Genomic DNA, 16,887 nt, shown 5'->3' on the forward strand with positions numbered 1-16,887 from the left:
TATATATATTAAAATGCATTGAAAGGAATATTTCAAGATTACTATAGTGGGTTAAACTCAAAACTACCTGTTTAAAAAGGAATAGATCTCCAAAATGATTTGAGAGGACGAAAACTTCTCAGCATTCATTGTGCGGGTGCGGGTGAGCTTCAACAGTGCCTGGGACTTGGGGCCCATGTGTAGGTATAAGGGGCCCTTATCTAACGCGCGTTAAGCGCTCACCTCCACCATCCAAGCTCCTCTTTCTACCTAATCAAATTTAAAAAGATTCTACTAGGGCTGACTTCGTCGCACGCTCCAAGAATGAACTGATGTTAATTCTGGACAGGCCCAAGTCTTTTAGAAGGTGTTTCAAGTTATGTTTTGAAAATTTTTTGTTAGTTTTTAAACAGATAGGTTAGTTTAAAACAGTTCCGTAGGCATAATTAATATGATGGATGTAAAAAAAATAATAGAATGGAAATCGTCCGGGGAACACCTTTTTATGGACACAATATCATTTAACATGAGATGCTATCATCATCTAACTGTGAAAACGAGAAAATCCTGATACGGAATAAAAAAAATTATGCCATTGCTATCCTAACATGGGGCAATCATCTTTTTTTCACTTACACGAGTCGGAGAGGTATCTGCTACCCCCGGTGATAAGCTCGGAACTATCCATTAAGCCCTGACAATCAGTGTCAGGGGGTTGCTTGCGTATTCGACCGTAACGTTCTAGCGGAATTTAAAAAATCTCCCGAAAGAACGTCCAAAAAATATTTATTTTTGCAGAAATAAATGCTAGAAATAACTAAACTTTTTATTTCAAATCAAACGAAAAGCTATTTGAAATGTATGGTGCTATTTAAAACTGTCACGATAGACTGAACACCTGATATATCTACCTCTGCGTTTAATGGCACCGCCTTCTAACTTACGTTGAAAATCTTTTAAACTTCTATCGTTAACTCAAAGATTAGTACCAGACGTTTCCTGTTTCATAAAGCTCATGATGTATTGCTGTTAGGAATTTAAAAGATCATTGTTAAAAGATTTCAATTAATCTTGAAATTTAAGAGAATATATATATATATATAGACGTATGTCTATATTTGTTCGTTTCCTTATTTTTTGATTATGCGTTTCTATAGGATATAGAATTTATTACTTAATGGATTTATACCTTTCAACCAGCGATACGTAATCACAAAATGAGAGTTTTTCAATAAGTATGTTTTTTTTAGGATTATTTAGAGTGTGCAATGTATGTTATATAACGTTTTGGTTTTTTGAGTAAAGCAGAATAAAAGGGTTTACTAAACTGTAAGAATCCTATTATATCTTGATTGTATGTGCATATTTTCTCCTAATTTCTTTCTTTATTTATTTATTTTAAATTTTTGTATTTAGAGTAAAGTAAATTAAGTAAAGGTGCATTTATGATATACAAATTTATTTTGATAGTGTAAATTTCTTTAATAATACTAGCACTAAATTTACACATCCAAAATAAATTTGTATATCAAAAAAATATGTATAATGTATTTATATACATATATATTAATGTATTGACAGCTCTTAAAACATTTCGTATCAGAGGAATCAGAACAGACGTCGTATTGTAGACCAATATGAATGTGTAGATATAAAATTATAAGAAATTCACTGAAAATATCCTTAACCAGCATTATAATAATTTTATTATATCTCTATTTTTATTTCATATGGACATCTGAAAAAGTATAACAATTTGCAATACGGTGTTATTGCATAGTGTTTAAGTTAAACAAAGACACTTCATGTCATTGTATTTAGTATCTCTTAGAGGATAGTATCTTCTCCGAACTGTCATTCCAACCGTTGACCGGTAGGTGCAAATGAACTTGAAGGAAACACAAATGCATGCAAAGTATGTCAATCCTATAGTGTGCATTTAGGAAGGGGGAAGCATATTGCTTGTGTCTACCAGCTTCCAGAGCTTCCAGAGGGTAAGAAATTTAGGGTCTTCAAGGTAACGCAGACAATGACAGGACATGTCATTGCGCATATATCCATACAGTCAGTCAGTCAGTTATACTCAAGAATGTAACCTAGGTATATAAAGTAGGTACGCCTCATTTGTAAGACACTGAATCTGCATCTCCGTCAAAAGAGCAAGTGCAGTTTGCTAGTCTCTAAGTGGTGAAAGAGTGATAAGGAATTATAGTGTTGACCTCTAACGTTAGTGTGGTGAACTTTTAATGAGAGGAAGTGAAGCTGCCATAGAATAAAAACTTGCTGTTTTTTCTCACTTTTCATTATTTTTGTGAGAAAAATGTTTTTTTTATATAGGATAGTGAATATGGAAGTGGAATGAGGCCGTGACGTTATTAGAAGAGTGCTTATAAAAATTGGATTTGAAGTAAATAATGATGGATATTTAGTTTTGCTCTGAAACGCAAAATTTTCATTCCCTTCTTTAAGATACAAAAAATTTTGGGATATAATAACAAAGTGCAAAAGCTGAATATATAATTCTTGATCTTCGGAAAGTTACTAGAGCTTTTGACGAAATCCAAATTTTTCATATGTGTAAAAATCAATTTTTTACGATTTGTCCATGTTTTGAAAATGTTTACGATTGTAAAAATTTACATCATAACGGAGCAATAGTCAGAATAATCAATCATAAAAAGCAGAAGAATAAGAATCGAAGGAAAATATAACCTAAGTGATTTCGAGAATTGAAGTTTTATTACTACTAAGGAGATGTGGCCAAACCCAGACAATATCTATTTCAGGTATTTATAAAGATCCACATGTACACGTATTCTCTTTCACACTTTTGCTCACTATATTCAGATTTGTGTCGATTTAGATTTCATATAATTAATATTATTGTGATGTTTATATGTTGAAAACTTTCTGATGTATGTTATAAGTAACTGTATCCTCGTCTGCAACTTAATGAGAAAAAAGGTTTAAAAGTTAATTCATTTCTAGATTCTTTTTAAATAGATATTTGCATCCCCCTGGTATTTTTGCATCCTTGCTTTTATTGAATTTAACAATTTCGTATGCTTAAATATAGATTCGTTTTAGGATTTGGACATTTTGATCAGGTAATGGCTTGTTTTAGATGGCGTTCCTAAATTAAACTTATATTTACTAAACGATCAGCATTGGAAGCAATAATCTTGGTTACTGTATGCCTTTTCCGACTTCTGCACAAATTTCTTTACTATTATCGAACTCCAAACGATGGAGTTCTGAATTTTTTTTCAATCTTAGGTTATAATAAATTGGTACACCTGTGTCAACTTTATGTTTCAGTAACTTTTGTTTTGTTAGTTCACTAAACTATTAGATACATCTTTTCGAAACCGTTGTGTAAACAGAAGCGATTACAATTTATTTCAGACAAATTTTCTGTAGAGAGTGGTTATATATAGTATAATATAGAGAGTGGTTTCAGGCGGGCTTCAACAACGGGAGAATATATAGAATGAGGATTCATTAAAAAGAAATATTTACTGGGACGCTTTAACATTCCATCAACTCTTTACTCAAAGTACTGCAAATCGAAAAGGAGTTTTAAACTTTTTAAACGTTCCAACTAAATTAATTACATTTAGCAGATTAGAAAAGAGCGGTAAAATTTGTACCTAATATTACAGATAAGACAAGACAAGTAAAGGAAAACAAACTTATTTGATGCTTGAAATCTTTCACCTAAGTTGCACCCGTTTAGTTAAGTGAGGATTGCTGATGTTATGTAATTAGGAACTAACTCTAACTTGGTACGAGTTGACGCAGAACAAGTTTTGGCATCTGACCGAGATACCAAGCACATATTACTGGAGTACGTATTGAAATTCCATTATCTAGTGTGAAAGTCGTCGGTGTCAAAAGGTTTCAGCTTAGCTGGTGACACTTAAATTGGATGTAAATTTTCTTATTACTACTCGATTTATTATTTTCTATTGGCTATTGACTACTTCAAGTGTTCCAATATCAATATGGAGAACAATATTCAATCTATTCTATTTTGAATCCGATATTCATAGATCTGTAAACATACCTTGATTCACATTTGTATTTCATGTTCTATTTCAATGTAAAATATGATAATATCATTTGCAATATACGTTGTAAAGACCGACTTCACTTAAATTGATTATTATTAATGTGTAAAAAAAAATTAAACGTGGTTACTATGACAATTTTATAAATTTAGTCGAAAATTTTTGGTAACAAATCGCTTAGTTTACGTGGAAATTCTTTTAAACTTTTAACATGGATTTATATAATGCCAGGCAGACCATTATTCAGTGGGGTTATACATGGATGGATATTAAAAGTCGATCCACAGAAAGTGACCAGTAAACAGAAATTATTTTTATATGGTTATTTCAATGTAACATAAAACATTGAGTTAGGAATATAAATGAAATTTTATATGTTTGTATTTTTTGCAATGTAAATGATCCAGAGCGATCACTATTCGTATTTTATTTTCTTTCTAACGAATAATAATATTTTTTTACGTTTTTTACTACCGTATATTTGATTGAGGCCAATAATTCGCTATGAATAGAAATTAAATCCCAAAACTATTTGTGCAAAATTCAATTATATTGTATTTAATTCGTAGTTCATGTGTAACAAACATATAACTGTATGGATTTGATTACCTTGACATGAATGAATGCTTTATTTAATTTTACTTTTTTGATTTCAACGCCAGTATGGGAAGAAAAAGTGGATGACAGAGAAAAGTGTTAGAAGTCTGTGGTAACTTGAGGCAATACCGCAAGCTGTTACCCGGAGCACAACTTAGAAAATAAATTTTATAAGGGAATTTTGAGAGTGTGGTCATTGATAAAAAGACTGAAAAGGAATCGATTACTTTAAAAATACAGTATTGATTCACATTCTTTTAACAATTTTTTCTATTGATTCCAACAAAAAAAATATTTCATTATATGTAGTATATTTATATAATTAACTCATTTTATCAAGACGTAAGACACAACAGCTGAAAATGTTCTGGAATTAGATGAAAGCTATCGCCTGGCTAAAAAATTTATTATTTTGCACGCCTCCAGGTGCTGTATTGTTATTTATTAGCTTTGAAAAATGTCTATTTCTAAACAAAAAGTAACTTCATTAGACTTATATCCGTGCAAGGGGTATTAGTCTTTTATAATTCCTGGGTTAGAAACTTCAGTCACTTAAACTCTGTATAATATACGATTATATATTGAATGAGCTGTTCCTTTAAAAATGTCATAGCTGACTGGACTGCTGATATATGTACTTCTGCACTTAATGGCGTAAATTTTCAACTTGTGCGAAATCTTTTCGACTCCCGCTGTTAGCTTAAACATTAAGTCCTGACAATAGACAAAAAGTTTAAAAGAATTTAAACGTATTTAAAATAAAACTGTATTTGAACTTCAATCATAGGATTATATATATATGTATTAAAAAAGAATATTATTTAAACTTTATATTAATTAGACGTTCATGTTGTTTAAAAGCGTTGAAAACTTTTGCGTTTGATATTAAAACAAACAAAAATATATACTCGTGTGTAAATTTATTAGATCAAGATCTTTACTAATTGCAAACTGCATATGGCAAATTGTAATTATAAGTTGTTGGAACAGTTTTCCAACAAGTTCTCAAGTATTCCACACACGTAAGGCGGATGTCAGAGGCAACGACTCGACGGCAAATATAGCGGACACATTCAAGTTTAATTTGTTCTTCGTATACTGTTATCAGTAGAAGAAAATAGGAACTTATATTAAAATAAAATAATAAATTTATCTATTTGTATCTTAAACGAATTTATTTATTGATTTTTATTGAAACGAAAACGAAGCTGCGAATCGTCTGTGAGCTCGACATAACACTGGAGTTATAATTCAATAGATAAAATTCTTCGTATAATACACAAAGGCAAACAATAAAAGTAGTTTATTAGATATCATAAATAATAAAAATGCCAGTGACTAGTTTCTGTTCATATTATTATAATACAAAATGTAAAATAGGTTTCCATTTCTTCCTAAACGTACACAGTGTTTTCACTTGTCTGTATTAATCTTCAATCTTAATAATTGTTATTAATAATAGTAATGTATAAAATATCATTTGTTATTTATAAGATCTTATAACATAATATTCCTAGTCACGTTTAATCTTTCAACAAATCTTAAGGTTAAACATTCGTGGCGTAATAAAGAGGAGAGTAAACTCGAGCACTGAGTTTAAAGAAGTGGTAGGAATCCAAAGCTTCCGATTCAATTCTGAAGATAAATAAGATCGAACGACTCAGCGCTCCAAGATATAAATACAAACATATATATTTAACAATATTGACTACCTACGTGTTTATGCATATAAATATATGCATATATATATATATATATATGCATAAATTTAAACAAGTATTTACTTCTTCTAAATTTTTTGCCATATTATATTATTCGTAAAAAGATAGAGACAAACAAAGAGGGATAATCTTAAAAGCAAAGTCATTTAGCCTTTATAAGACCTAACTTTATTGAGTTTCTTTTTACCCTAAAGAATAAAAAGTCTTTAATGTGAGTATGAATGTTGTTGAACTAATTGAGGCATATATGATTTGTAGAAAAAATAATTTCCTAGAAAATAATATAATTGAAAAGGAAGAAAGTCATAATTATTTCTCTTATTTAAAATTAATTTCAATTCATTGCAATTCCATTTTTTTAACTCATTCAAGATTATATAATTTTTGTTTCACTCATAAGTTAATGTGAATTTGTCTAAAAGATTAATAATAAAACGAAAATATATTGCAATGTAATATAAACCAGTTAGCAGACAAAATACTTCAACTAATAGTCAACTCTGACCTCCAAACGGAGTTTGAAGCTACCATCCAATTACGAATGACTTAAGTCACCCAGGATAAACATAGTTTCCAATATTTACTAAGGAAACTTCGGACACACTGATCCCCTCAAGAGTCACGATACACACTCGTTTATTCCCTCAAATATTTTACGACTTCGTACCTTTTATTATTTATATTGTCTTCATGACTCATCTTTTGTTTCTTGTGTGTACAAAAGTTTTAGCCACGATACAATATATATCTCAGTAGACGTTCTAAAAATGAATATGTTTTTACTATTTTAATGAAATATGATTAATTAAAAAAATTATATTATCGTATTTAGAAAAAAAAAAACATAAAAATATTAGTTTAAAATTGTTCGAAAAGTAATTGCGAAACATATTAAAACACTATCTAAATAAAATTCCAAGGCATTTAAAATTTAGCTTCTACTTGTAGAAAATCTATATTTTATTAAAACCTACTCTAGGGTTAATGTACAGCTGATATATCAAGCTACTGTGTGTAATAGCACTTTCTAGAGTGAACAGTATTTTCTGTTTAAAATTGTAAATGGATATTAAATGGATATATCCCTCTACATAAGTTCACTGTTAGTATTAAGGAAAATATGTAATATAAATAAAATCTTGACAGATATATTTGATTAAAATCTAGAGAGACATTGTTCTTTTAGACTAGAATCGTGTACCTGGGTGGGTTACTTAGGTGAGACAGATGAATACGTAGCTAGGAGGTACTTACAACCAGCGGTGGATGATACAATGAAAGAAACGTCACTATTGGAAAGAATATTGTCATCGAATTAAACAAAAAAAAACACTAGGTAGTGATTACTTCACAAAATGAAACTTCTTCCGGGACACATCATCAACCTATTGGTCCTCTTTTCAACTCGCTACTGAAGAGTGCGCTTTTGCTGACCAAGGAAAATACCGAAACGAGTAAAACGTAAAATATTCCAAGCTGTTACTAGCCGATTTGCGAGCTCAACAATCTTGGAAAGATTCACGAAAGAATCGTTTTGGACCGTCTTAAGTTATAGTTGGAAGGACTAGAATTCAGGTCTACTCAACAGTTCAGCTTCAGAGCCAAACACTGGAATGACTATCCAGTACACCGTTTCCCTTAGCACATCGTCAATGGCTTGCGCTTCAAATATCTCTGTGCTTTGTTCCAGTCAAACCTTTGTCTTATAAACGGTAAGCAGATGATATCTTAATAATATATGTATATAAAAATAAGACATCTCCCTCTCTTTGTTACTTGTCATATATTGGACAAACGAATAGGATCATAGGTACAATAGATAAAGAACATAACTCAAATATTAAAAATAGCATGCATGCTTTGGAAGTCAGCAGTATATCAACAGTGGACGAACCAAACCATGACGTTTGATTGGAAAACCACACATCATCCTTCATGAAGACAGATATATCACGGGGGTAATCCGTTAAGCAATTAATATCGGAAAAACATCCTTATTGTAATAGAGAAGATGGCTGAAAATTATCTAAGTCCTAGGATCCTCTTATCAAAAATAAAAGATCATGTCCATGACCACAACACCAAAATTTACAACACCCTTAGAATATTCTTTGTGAATCGGGAGCAGCATGCAAGACAATGATGAAATTGTAACAATTGTAGAAAATGACAAAAGATAAGACTAACTGAAAGATACTTTTATATCTTCTGCAAGCTATAACAGTAGCTGTAAAGTAATCGAAGCGTCGGTTAACATATAGAATAAAAAGTTACATAGTAAATTCGAGAGTCATAGTTTCATTTAATAGATTTTATTTAGCTAACACAATAACTTTACATACAGCCCGAAAATATATTTCTCGAATATATTTTTTATAGCTTTTTTGACTACATTTCTATTTTTCATGTACAAATTTGAAATAAATAAAAAAACTAAAAAGTTATATTGAATAGATTCCTATATTGTTAGAACTATTTGTCTTTCTCTTTGCACAGAGGTTACATAACGTATACGTTTAATAATTCGTATATTTTCTAATACAAATCAACATCCTATTTTTCAATACACAATGAACCAATGCAGTTTATTTTGAATATAGAAATCTAGTTTCGAAAAGATTATTGTTATATTTATATATATATATCAATATTATTATTGACAATACATAAAACCACTAAACATTGTTCAAATGTATTCAAAAACATTCAATTGCTGGTTAGATAAATTTTATTGAGTTTTTTTGGTAATATCCACTAACAATTACTATAGGCGAATGTAAATTTGTATTTTTGTTTAAAAGAAATAATAGGTATGATACTTACTCTTCTTTTCGTGTCTTATAAAAAGTGAAAGATAGTGTTTGCATAAAGCAAATATTGTAGAGATCTATGTCAATGTACATATATATGTAGTCATTACATAACTTCGTAAAAGAGGTCCCTGATAGTTGACATACCCTCCTCTTCAGATGTTTATCCTTCTATTAGCAAAGAAAACATCTCGATGGACCGTATTCTTTTGCGGAATCAATTTCTTGTCGTAATTAAATGAAGTGTTCGGACTTTCGGTTTCTAACGCATGTTATACTTAAGCATCTCTCGCAAAAGTTGTTTGTTTTATCGAGTAGATTTTCCTTCCGATCGGCAAGTAAGAGTAACTATATTGGCCATTGTTCCATGATAAAAATAAATGTGGTAGAATAAATTATAAACGTTGTAGGTGAATTACATTAAGACAAAAACAAATTACTTTCTATGTCATTTATATTTACACAGTCTATGTCATTTATATTTGCAAAATTTTAATCTTCAATTAAGTAGACCAAAGTAAAAGGATAAATGTTATATTAAATTAAAAAAACCAACTTATACCTGCAGTTCAAAGGAAATATTTAGAATGGGTAATCTTTGTATTTTGTTATTTATTTTAAAATACAAATGTGTAACATACATACATAAACATCAACATGAAATATTATCAACATAAAGCTCGTTTTAGACTCCACCGCAGTTTAGTAAATATGGTTGGTATTATAACGGCTCGGGTCTCCTTATTAACAAAATTTCTAAAGTTAATCTCGAACTAGATTTTACTTATCACAAGTAAAATCTTACGATCAAAAGGGGTCGTTTTTAAGGGTTATAATACTGTAAACTTGAGACGTCTCAGTCCTTGGAAGGGCACATAAAGTGTCGGCCCGGTTGTTCTCATTATACAGAAGTCATTAAGCCGCGTCAGACACCCTTTGGCGGCTGGAACGTTTCTGACACCAGGTTGACCACTACAGTCTACACTATTAGGGAAGGATAACGAACACTTTGATAGACGAAGCTTTATTTATAAGAATATCAAATAATTTGCGAAGTTTGTAGAGAACTGTAAATATAACCGCAATAATATCGATAAGTCTCAGTTATAATGACAAAACATATTTTGATATATAATACTAAGATATATTTCAGTATGAAATAATTAATATTACGGTGACGTGTGCAAGAAAATAGCGTCAATTATAAAACGATGCAATTAATAAAAACGCTAAACACAATAAATAGAAACGGGGAAGTAAAAATTTTGAGTAAGCAGTAATTTTTTTTGTATTAATGTCACTTCACGCTTTATTTTATAATGTATGGTTCTCCCTGTTTTACACAAGTTACTGTATAATATAACACCGGGAGTTATGTTGTTAAAAATAATTATAAACGCGTATTAAATCCGAAAAATATTACTTTTATTTCAATGAATACTCGCGAGGGTCTTAGATCTCATTAGCTTCACATAAAGTTTGTTATTTTTTCCAAAAAAGATGATGATAATAATAAGATTGAGTTACAGATTTAGAAAATAGGTTTCTATTCATTAGGTATCAATCTAAGAATAACTCAAAAAATTCGTTTTAAATTCTATACCTTTCATTATTTTCTGTGGAGATTATTTCGGACAGACTTTAGGAGAAAAATATGTAATTTAACTTTCATATTATTAATCTGAACGTTTTGAGTGGATGGTATCCAACATGCAGTCCTCGTTCTAGTGTTAGCCGAAGTCTTGACTCTAACTTTGAATGATCTTGCGGCGTATAGATCAAATTTTTATCAAGGTGGTGATTTTTTTATGATATTTTTTTTTTCTTCTTTCATTGTGTGTAAAAATTATGATAAGAATTGATATAAATTTCAACATACATTTCATATTTCGAGAGGCTTATTTTTGTATTCAGCTGACATGTATTTCCATTACCCATAAAATGTAATACGATTTACTTTTGTAACTTTTAGTGTTTCTTAGGTAATTGTAGATATATTTTATATGTTTTAGATTTTATTAAGGTTGTATAAAAAACAGCCAGCGTGATTATCTTCAGAATCGGCAGTGTATAAATAATACATCAAACATACGACGACGTAATTCTTGTACAATTTCTTTTCGTTGTTTCAGAAACTTTTTTGTCTCAAGGCCTCAACTATTGGTTTGGACAAAATTTATGTTTTGTATTGAAGCTTAGCCCACTTATATGCTTTAGTGCCAGACCAATGTTTCTGTTAATTGCACCTATTGGGGTACAATCATTCAATAATTGATAAATATTACTTGTATAAATTAAAGACGTCAATAGATTCTAAATCTTCAAAGCGTCTTCTTGTGTTTTTATGCTAATAATTAATTCAAAAATAACCGCAAAGCTATCAAACAACATATCCTTAAAACTAAGCACATTTGTAAAACGATAAGCATTATTATTTTTTATTTAATAAAAATCTTTTTTAATTTTTCATTTATGAATAAAGCTCATGGCATAAAATTTTATTCCTATTTAGTTCTCAATGAATTTTGACCAGGAAAGGTATTCAATTCTACCCTTCAAATTTATTAGCAGTTATGTTCAATTAAACCACAACTTTTACTAAACCCCGTTGTCGATCACTATAGGGCATTTGTAAATGAAGTGATAACAACCGTATTTATATAATAAATATAATATTTTATACAAAAAAATGTCAAAAGAATAATAAATAATAATTGAATCATAGTTGAGGTTTTATAATAAATGATTCTGATTAATTCATTACTCGTACAGTAAGTTATGTACATAGATGTAGATGCAATGATTTATAAATATTTTTTTACACAATCGTATTTTTGAGAGAAAGACAAAGCAAAGCAGCAGTTTGTACTATACTAGCAAGATAAATTAAAAAGTAGGCTCTGCATGGAATTATTGTTCGAAGTCTGAGTAAATGATTCTAAAAAAGATGGGGTCAAGATTAAGCAGAATAGAATGAAGGCTATTAAGCGTGTAAGTATTCTTCGGGAATTCAATCGAGAGTCACTTGAGTTGACTTTGAAAGTTATGGATGTTTAGTTTCATATAAAAATAATTAATATGTAAGATTATTTTCTTTACTTTATTAACATTTTTTTATTTAACATCATATTAAGGTGTACAACGTATAATAAGTATAAGCCCAAGTACGATGGCCTTGTAAATAATGGAATAAAAGAGATTATCTTCAAAATTCTAGCATCTCATCTTGTTGGTAAATCTTCTTTCCAATTTTCTCGAGGTAGGTGCATTCTGCTTTGTTGTGTGTGATGATTTGTTCATCTGTTGTTCTTGGTTATTTATATTTGTTTGGCTTGAATGTTAAATGAAAAAGTACTTAGATCGAACATAAGTAAAACAATAACATTTGCTTGAGATTATAATCTGAGCTTCCGACATAGTGTGAAACACTTAATGTAGGTACCATTAAAAATATAAAAAATACACGATACATTACATTGATTATGTCAATATTTAAATTAAAATTCAATAAAAATTATAATGGATAATTCATGGACATGACAACCACCATAATAACACGATCCAAATTTCCGTTTCTAATTAAAATTATTTTTCATTCAAGAAATTCCTCATATTACAAATAGAGAATGATATGTAATAAAGAAAATTTTCTGACTTTTGAAAATGACTCTTTAAAATTGTAAAAAATGGTCGACTGCCTATTTTCCTGTAAAAAAAACCTATAACGGTATTATTCCTTACTGGAAAGTGTGTCAAACTGAAGTAATACGACATTTCACCATCTAAAAATGTAAAGATACTTGCAGATTGTCGTTAACAAAATTACAGTAGGAGTCCTGCTTCAGAGGGCGCTAGAAAAGGGTTTCGTGCACTGCATAAAGGATATTTCCGTCAGTCCTTTGTTCATAAGAATATTATGTAAGATTATCAGAGCTTAACGTCATATTTTTAATTCCATATCAATTCAAACTTGTATAGTTATCCAAACAGACCTGTATAGTGCATAACACTTGATATAAATCCAATATTTAGAAATAATTTTCACTTATTATTTTTTATTCAACAAGATAAGAATATCGGCTGAAAGTTCAATTCAAAATATAATATTATCTTATGTGTGATTTCTTAAAATATTATATGATTATCTTTTATATTAAGGAAGTAGTTAATAGTATTGTTTTATATGTAATTTATTTATATAATTAAAATTATTATTCGTCAAATTGGGGTCAATGTCTTTTATAATTTTAGAACGACGTCATATTTATAAATAAAAAACAAACTAACAAGGGAATATTGAAATATGTGAAATGTGTTATGCTTAGATTTAATATATTTTTTGGAGATTTATGCAAAGCTTGGACTTGATACCCAAACCTAAGTAAAATGCACTTAATGTTCTAAGTATTATTGGCATTTGAGCCGGATTCTAGAACTTGTACACTGAAAGGGTATCTTAAGTATTTCGTTAAGTATCTGTCTGGTTAAAATTTCTTAACTTCGGCTCCACGAATCGCCATGAACTGATCATGCGAAACTTCACAAGCACACTTTTCAAATAAGTATGTAAAGAGCATTTCCTTCGAGATCGAGTTCAGAGACTCAAAGTTTTTTTCTTTCCTATTTTCTCAGACTGAGCACTATTTGACGAACTTTTGCCTAAGCAGCTTTACTTTTCAGTGAAAATATAATTAGAGTTCATGCTTAGTTTATTTATTCTTTAATATTTCGACAAAAAAAAAAATTGTTATCAACATAAGTGATCAATACATAGTGGTCCTTAATAATAATATAACATTCAGTAAAAATGTGCCAAAATTCATATAGGGCTTATGAAACTACCCTCCGAGCATGTGGAAAAGACGAGACGAACGTCTGAAAGCATCTGGCTTACACTTCGTCAAAGGATTGTGAGCTTGTGCATCACAATAAAGCCGTCAGTCGTCAGCCGCCAACACGACGCTGATTCTCTGCAGCCATGTGGAAGTGCCAAGATTTGGAACCAATCCGGCTGTGAGCCGTTATTGTTTGTAGAGAGCGATCACTTAAAAGAGAAAACACTTCAGCGACGATTATTAGCGTCACCCTTACAATTATCAAATGGAATTAATAACTTTATTATATACATTACTCTCAATAAAAATATACACTGACAATCTACATTTTTATTATATTAAGAAGAAATCTTGATAAGAATACAGAATTGTTAATAAAACTCCGTCTGTCCAAGTTTGTTTTTATAAAATAAAAATTGCTAAAAGCAGCTACTACACAGAGAAAGAAAAATAAAACGTTTCTTACGTCTGGATCAAGTAATCTCTGTATTCTTGTTAGATTGAAAAAATATTGAATGGTGGTGTTGTTAATCCGCACAAATATTTTATAGTAGTTAAATAATAATTTCAACGTTTTTTTTATTCCCCAGATTCCTTATGTCACTCTGTTAAATATCCAGTAAGATTGCTAAGATTAGGGAGGGTGGAGAGGCTGTGGATATAGGAGAAATAGGTGCAAATGATACGGTTGAGCGTAATTAAATGTAGTATCTACAGGTATAAAAAATGGCACATTGTATTATTCCAATAGATTATAAAATAAATGTACAAAATAATACAAAAATAATTTTATATACACTTTATTCATTGACTGTAAAAATTACTCTTTAATAAAATTTAATTTTTAAAAAGTAATCCAAATGTCGTTCTATTTATTAGGTATGACTTGCTGATTTATATTAATAGTGTCAAGTTTTATAACGTTTTAATTCATCATTATTTGTGCTTAACAAACATATTTAAGTGTTAACAAACTTACAATATTCCCAAACAATAAAATGCTATTCGTACTATACTAGTAGTAGGAGTATATTTGTTAGTTGGGCCGCGAGCCAACACTTGTTCAGCATCAAGTCGCACTAGCTGGAGCTCCCGATTACGTGACTTCGGCAATCGCAATCGTCACTAGAACTTAAATAACTTTCAGTCAGCATATTTCTAGATAAGATTGGAATGGAATAATAAAATTTTGAGTGAGATTGTCCCAAACACAGCTAGTGAGTTGGATTTCAATATCATCATTTTGATGCATTTTAATCGATAATACAACGTCGTTTTTAAATTTAGTAACGCTGCCTATTTGATAAAAAGAGATAAACTTGGAGACGATAATGTTCAGAAAGCGTTAAAACTGTTCAATAATGTCGGTTACAATATTTGTTTTATTTGTAGACAGTTATATACATTTATTCTGGAATTAAAATCTACAGCTTAGTTATTTATTTTGTTTTTTGTAGCCATTAAGGCGATCATAAAAGTGCTTATTGCATGTAGTTTGCTCAGTTTAAATATAAGATATTTTTTTTTACATTTTTTATTGAAAATAATTCAGATGAGCTGTAAATTGTTTGTATCTTGTGCATTAATAAATAATAAAATCTCTCGTATCTTATAAAATATTTGTTTGTTATTTTCAAGATCTAATGCATGTTTTGATACAAAATTGTTTTTTTTTTATCAGTTAATTATCTTTTACAGTGAGTGATCTACACAAACCGAAGTTATTCAAAGTCAGGAATGAATACAACCTCTTCTACTTTATCTACTTTACTACTTTTGAAACTTTCTTTGGTAAATTTAAAAAGTAACTTTAAAAAGTAATTTATAATAGTTAATGGCAGTCATTGTCGACGTAAATTTAACAGAAGGTGGAAGTTAAAAAGTTTATCCGAGCACATTCGAAATTGGTGTCATTTAGATCACGGTAGGTACGCTCATATATCATAAAAAACTTACTTCTGCGGCGTCTTAATAGAAATGCTTCATTGACATAAAATAGTTATATTTGAGTTCAGGAGACAACACTCCTATATCCAATGAAAAAATACATTTAAATATATCATTAAAATCCATTTTTTTATAGATACAAATTACAAACTTACTTCAGTTAATTTTACTTTTTTATCTCATCTGGGATCTAATCTACACTATAGAACTACAGTGTGTTTGTGTATTGGTTGATTTACTTTTTAGTTTTTATAAATTTTGTTTAAAGTTTAATATAATCATGAACATTTAAAAGAACTACAAGCTTCTTGCCCTTATATGCATTGAATAGGAACACAGGATTTTCTTTCCTCACTGAAATTCAGCGCACAAGTTTTTGAAGAATTAATGTTTCTTCTCACTTATATAAGTCACTACATAAAAGACCCGCTAAGCGGAACTAAATGAATTAGTTCATGAAGTCTTCTTAAATTAATATTCAAAATAAAAGTGTCTTCAAATTTTACCAACACGAAAATAATAGAAGCAAATTTTCTTTAAAAAATTAAAATGTTAAATTAAGTCAAAAAAAGTCTTAAGTTTCAGTAATGTAAGTGTAAAAGGAAGTTTGTAAAAGGCTAATATAAAAACATTCAAAGGAATAATATATATACATATATATATATATGTCTATAAATATATACACAAATATAAAATTTGCAAATATTTCTAATGAAACTCCTAGTAGGCTGCGTTTAATCGACCACAACCTGTAAATGTAAGCGCTCATTCTCCGGTTGTTGAAGTACTTGGTTCAAAACTACTCATAGTAATTGTAATCAGATGCTGTTGTGAAATATCATTGTTAAATCATAGTAATAACATCATCCTGTAGTTAACATCTGTTGCTATGATCCTTATAATTATTGATTAACATATTACAATATGA

Source organism: Danaus plexippus (assembly GCF_018135715.1).
Source record: "Danaus plexippus chromosome 18 unlocalized genomic scaffold, MEX_DaPlex mxdp_35, whole genome shotgun sequence".
NCBI lineage: Eukaryota > Metazoa > Arthropoda > Insecta > Lepidoptera > Nymphalidae > Danaus > Danaus plexippus.